Source organism: Triticum aestivum, chromosome 2B (assembly GCF_018294505.1).
Source record: "Triticum aestivum cultivar Chinese Spring chromosome 2B, IWGSC CS RefSeq v2.1, whole genome shotgun sequence".
NCBI classification, from domain to species: domain Eukaryota; kingdom Viridiplantae; phylum Streptophyta; class Magnoliopsida; order Poales; family Poaceae; genus Triticum; species Triticum aestivum.
Window position 1 is genome coordinate 159,746,140 of NC_057798.1, and position 5,335 is coordinate 159,751,474.

Here is a 5,335-nt window from a genome sequence, read left to right on the forward strand (position 1 = left end):
GGCGTAGACAAGGGGGCGTGCAGGATGGGCTGGCTGGCAATGGCGAGAGGCCCCCGTCCAAGGAGCATGCTCAGGTGGGGGAGGCTGATGGTTGTTGAAGCTTCGATGGGAAGAGCACGCGGCTCCGTAACTCGCAACCCGCACCACAAGCTCTCCAAACAGCTCGGCGATGCAGTAAAAAGACACACACACACAAGTTTTTTATTCACTTCTCTCTTAAGACCTAACTGCTCCACATGGCCGGCGGCGGATGGATAATTGCATGTCATACCCCAGGCGAACCGCACGCGTGCACTCTCCTAACTGTATCATGGACGATGCAGATTTTTTTGCCATTGGAAGATTTGCTCGTCGGAAGAGGAGGAAGTGGAAAGCCACCAAACATGCACCGTACTGGGGCTCTGACCGAGGGTGAATCACACATGCACTCGAGGTGCTCGCCGTGCTGCCGTCGCAATCAACGCATGCTGGCCGGGTTGTTATGGTCGCCGACCCAATCTAGAAGGCAATGGCGTGCAAGAGACCAAGGAGGGGAGGAGCACGATGAGCAGAATCTGGTGCCACACTCGGCACTGCAGCGCACCTCCTCTGTTGTGCGAACCAAGGAGGTCACAGCTGCATTTGTATGGTGGACCGACGGTCGGGGTGGATGGTGGGCAGTGCTCACGCGGATCTAGGCATGAGAGGAGAGACTGCGGTGGCGCCCACTGGATCCGGGAAGAAAGAAGAGACTGCGGATGCACCCACCGGATCCGGGGAAGAGAGGAGTGGTTGGGGCCGTGCTCGCCGGATCTGCGGCGGAGAGGGAGGTTGGGCGCGGTGCTAGAGGTCCGGCCGCGCGGCGGCAACCAGAGGTAGAAGGTGGGGAGGATTTGGTGACTTGGGGGTGGAATAAGGTGTGCGTCCCGGCTTACCGCCAGCACCGCCAGCTCCGCTCGCTCCGCGGGGAGCTACAAGTAGGAGAGGATGGGAGATTGCGGGTAGCTACACGTAGGAGGGGGTGGAGGTTGCAGAATACCTTATTTAGGAACTCTAGAGGGGGTTGCAGAATAGTCTCATTTCTGAATAAGCAATTCAGGGACCGTTCCTAACTGCACGAAAACAGATAAGCTAACTGTGAGTCATACACTAGTTAACTGCGGGACGGACTTTTTCTGGCACTGTTTTTTCGTATTGTTCTTTGGTCTTAATTTTTGAACCGTTTATCGGACTGCTGCAAATGGTATACCGTTGGATAGCTATTGAATAGGCAGAACTTCGTCATGTTGGTTGCTTTCCCAAAATAATTACGGTTTTTAAACAAAATTTAAAAAACTGAAAATTCTTCAAACAAGTTTCCAGTGTTTTTGTGAAATAAAATGTCAAACCGTTTGTCGGAATGATGTGTATGATATACCGTTGGAAAGCTATTAATTAGCCCAAACTTTGGCATATATAACACTTTTTCAGATTCGCGACGATTTAGGAGCAGTTTTTGAAGAACTAACGTCATTTTTTATCCTTTTTGCCCGAATTGCTATAGTACGTGCTAACTACTCGAGCGGAATAGTTAACTGCACTACACTGAGCAAGCTAACTGCCTGATGGAAAACACTATTTTTTTATTCTTTTATTTATATTTTCCCGGTCATGTTAACTACCAGGATTGAAATAGCTAACTGTCGGGGTTGCAATAGTTAACACCAAGTTAACTACTGGGATTGAAAATACTGTTTTCTCATTCTTTTTTACCCGGTTCAAGCTAACAACTAGAAGTAAAATAGCTAACTGCCGAGGATTGCTGCAGTTAACACCGAGGTTAAAGATATAATTTTTTTTCGTTAGTTTCTTTTTTGCCCTCATCATGCTACCTGTCGAGGATGAAATAGCTAACTGTCCCGTGATGAGCAAGCTAACTGCCAAGGTGATACTATTCTTTTGCTTCATTCATTTTTTGTCGGTGGTCACACTAAGCTCCATGAATATCGATGTTAACTGCCACACCGGTCGACGTTAACTGCAAAACTTGATGAACTTTTATTTTTTTATTTTTAACTACTACGGTTGTCGCAGTTAACTCGTATACCTTGTAAACTTAGCTGCTATGGTCGTTTGTTAACTGACCTTTTTATAATTGAAGTATTATATGTTGCAATTTCTATTTAGTTTTTTTATTAATGGTTGGTTGAGCAGAGTTAACTATGTATGCTCCCATAGCTAACTGCACCAATTATTTTTAGAATTTTTAAAATCAAGCAAACAGCCTCAATCTTTAAACCATACACATATTTGTGCTCTAACAGAACTCACCTTCATCTAGTAAAAGTAAACTATTAAAAATATACAAAGTTAACTGAAGGAAGATGCACAACGCAAGAGAAAGTTCAATTGCTGCAAAGAAATACAAACTTAACTATCGTTTTTTTTCATCTTTTTAGGTTTTTAACTGCTGCAAATTTTAAAGTTAAATATGCGTTTCTTCAGGCCGCAGTAGCACTCCCTTAGCTGCTGGATGTAGATGTCCAGAATCTTCTGGAACATGTGGTCCTCCTGGATAAACAGATTCTTCAGGAACTCCTCAAGCGGCATCCACTGGACCATATAAAGGCACAAATATATATAGACGCTTCAGTAAAGCACTCTTTTTTCATGTATAGTTTTGTAGATGGTGACACAACTTTGCTACCTGATTATCTATTTCGTTGATTTGGATAACGCTAGACAAATGTCCCATCATGCAGATGAAGGACAAGTCGGACTTCTGAAACGCCACTTTGTGCGCGTCAGCGTGTGCCTGTCGTTGTGAACAGGAAGAGTGGTGAATGAGACAACATTCAGTGTAAGATACGATAGTTTTCAACGTTCCTACGTGGAGGTGGATGATTGTTTACCTGGAGGCAACCACATCCACGAATTAAGTGTCAACCCGTACAGAGCACCACTAGAACAATATGTTCAGACTTGATCCTCACAAGAAAGTCCCAGAGAACGGGTATCCAAGTGTTCGATTTCTTTCTTACCCATGTTTCTTCCAGCCTCTCGATGATGGCTCCTGTGTATTTTTCTTCTTACTGCAAGAGGAGAACCAATTGGTTCAGTAACAGCGACAAACATCACGTATTCTAAGGTTCTGTCGCCTGAGATGATCTTCAGCATGTCCTTACTCCTGAATGAACCCCATGGGGAGTCAGACACCATCTAATGCCTAGCCTTGATACTTCTCTTGCACCACTAGGACATGTCAGGTTGTTCATGGAAATGCTAGCTGCATGAATGGTAATAGCTAACTGAAGAAGTGTTAATAGCTAATTGACAGAGATACAAATATGCAGCTAACTGACGAATATGCATGCAAAAAATCTCGCCGACAGTGCTCGATGGCTCGGGGCCTCTCTCTAGGTGGTTGTCGACTGTGGTGGTGTAGTAGACAACTGAGAGGCGCGGTAGTGCCAGAGGCTAGCATGGAGGAGGTGGACTAGGAGGTTGCTCCACCAGCGAATCCCCATCGAGGTCCTGCACCTCATCGATCCCTAGCGCGATGGAGCATGCGGCTGGGGCCAGTGTGCTTCTGAAGCACTCTGTGGAGAAGTGGGGAGGCCCATGTGGCGAACCAGACCATGGACGCTAACTACAGAAGTTAACTACAGAATCGGAATAGCTAATTGTTAAAACTGTGATAGTTAACTGCCAGGATTAAAAATACTGATGAAGATATGCGGAATGCAAGCGATAGTTAACTACCAGGACCGTGACACAGTAGTAGTAGTTAACAATAGTAATTAGCAACAACTAATAACAACTAGCATCAGTTAGCGGCAGAGTTGGTGCGCGTTGGTGGCGGAGTGTGGTCGCACGGGTAGTGGCTCACTCAACGGGGGCCTCGAGCCTTGATGGGCCGCGCTGGGGGTAGGGAAGGTGGTCGGCACGCAGCCGAGCTCCATCCGGTGGTCGTGCCCCGACGGGCCTCTGGCTGCACCCCTCGACCTCGCGCGCCTCTTTTCCTTTCCATGGAGAGGCAGCTCCATCGGCCAACGGCCGCCGAAAGGGGCTATAGAGGTGTTGGGACGGCGAGGGAGCTTGGCTGGTAGGGGAAGCAACAGAGGCCAGGATCTTAACTGACGGGGGAGGCAAATGGGCGGTGCTCGCAAGATCCAGGCAGGAGAGGTGAGGTTGTGGACAGACCTCGCTGGATCTGGGGGCCTGGGGCCGAGCGGAGAGGTTGTGGTGGCGCTAGAGGTAGGCGGAGGTGGGCTCGACAGCCGGCGTCGGGGTAGGTGTGGGCCTCCCAATGTGCAGGGGAGAAGGTGCGGGAGGTTGGGGAGCCAGGTCGAGATGGTGGCGCGCTGGCGGAGTAGGTGGTGGTGGCGCGCCAGGCGGTGTAGTCCGTAGTCCACACAGCTCTTGAGACATAATCCTGAGATATACTTGATAAACATGATTAGTCCCAACATGCATGTTGTCATCAACATCAAAATATGATTAAGGGCATGATTGCACTTTCAGATGCGCACCGTCCTCTTTGAGCTGGCGCTGGCGCGAACAAAGGTCCTTCGTGCCCTTGTTCGTGCCGTCGTGTGGGTAGATCCCGCCCGCCCGCCTAAGCGACATCTCGCCCACCTGAGGTATAACTTCTTTTGGATTTCATGCTTCATTGTACTAGTCTAGCTCCCTAGGTCGCCGCATGCGTGTTTTCTTCTATGCCACTACTCCCCAACTCCCCATGTACAGTAGCTAGGTTCGTCGGCTGGTCCAACATCACCTATGTTTTTACTATTATAGAGGAAAGGCCACTCGAAAAGTTGTCCTAGTTTATGCCTCGATGGAGGTATACATGTGTTTTCGACAAAAAGTACATGGTGTTTGTGCAGTCATTGTCCATATGCTCCTATCGCTGCTGCCAATCTAATACTACTACTGGTTAAATGAAGCAATGCCCATGGTAAAGTGAGGCCCCTTTTAAGTAATGGTGATGTCAATCCAGAGGCATCGATAAATGCTTCTGTCCTGCTTTTTTCCCCGGGTATCCTGGTTTAGTTCTCATCAAGATAATCATGATGCTTCTGTTTGTTGGTGTACTTTTCATTAATTCTTATTGACAATTGAGATGTCGTTGTTAATCTTGTACCACTGCCAAAACAAAGTAACAACACTATATCCCTTTTTTATATTTTTGCAAACAGCGATGCGTATCTCCATACCCGGGCATGTCTTCCTCAATTTTAGTGGAACTGCACAAAATTGGATGGCCATTGTTGTTCCGCCTCACTGTGCTCTGCCACGTGGTTCTTCCTTCCTCGAGCTTGATTACCGAGAAGAAACAGACCACAATGAGGATTTGTCGAACTTCATTGGTGCC

At 47.6% G+C, this 5,335-nt stretch overlaps 1 long non-coding RNA gene across 3 annotated transcripts; it reads right to left on the reverse strand.

The window, feature by feature from the left end:
- Positions 1 to 2,194: 2,194 nt before the first annotated feature.
- Positions 2,195 to 4,360, reverse strand: LOC123040924 (uncharacterized). 3 transcript variants are annotated; one of them, XR_006418327.1, is made up of 5 exons: positions 4,162 to 4,360; positions 3,144 to 4,060; positions 2,871 to 3,050; positions 2,666 to 2,773; positions 2,195 to 2,571 (listed from the first exon to the last, which is right to left on the reverse strand). It is a non-coding gene; the product is annotated as an uncharacterized lncRNA (long non-coding RNA). The 3 variants fall into 3 exon arrangements; XR_006418326.1 differs by having other exon boundaries at positions 2,196 to 2,529; positions 3,144 to 4,360; XR_006418325.1 differs by having other exon boundaries at positions 2,199 to 2,571; positions 3,144 to 4,360.
- Between the last annotated feature and the right edge of the window lie 975 nt (positions 4,361 to 5,335).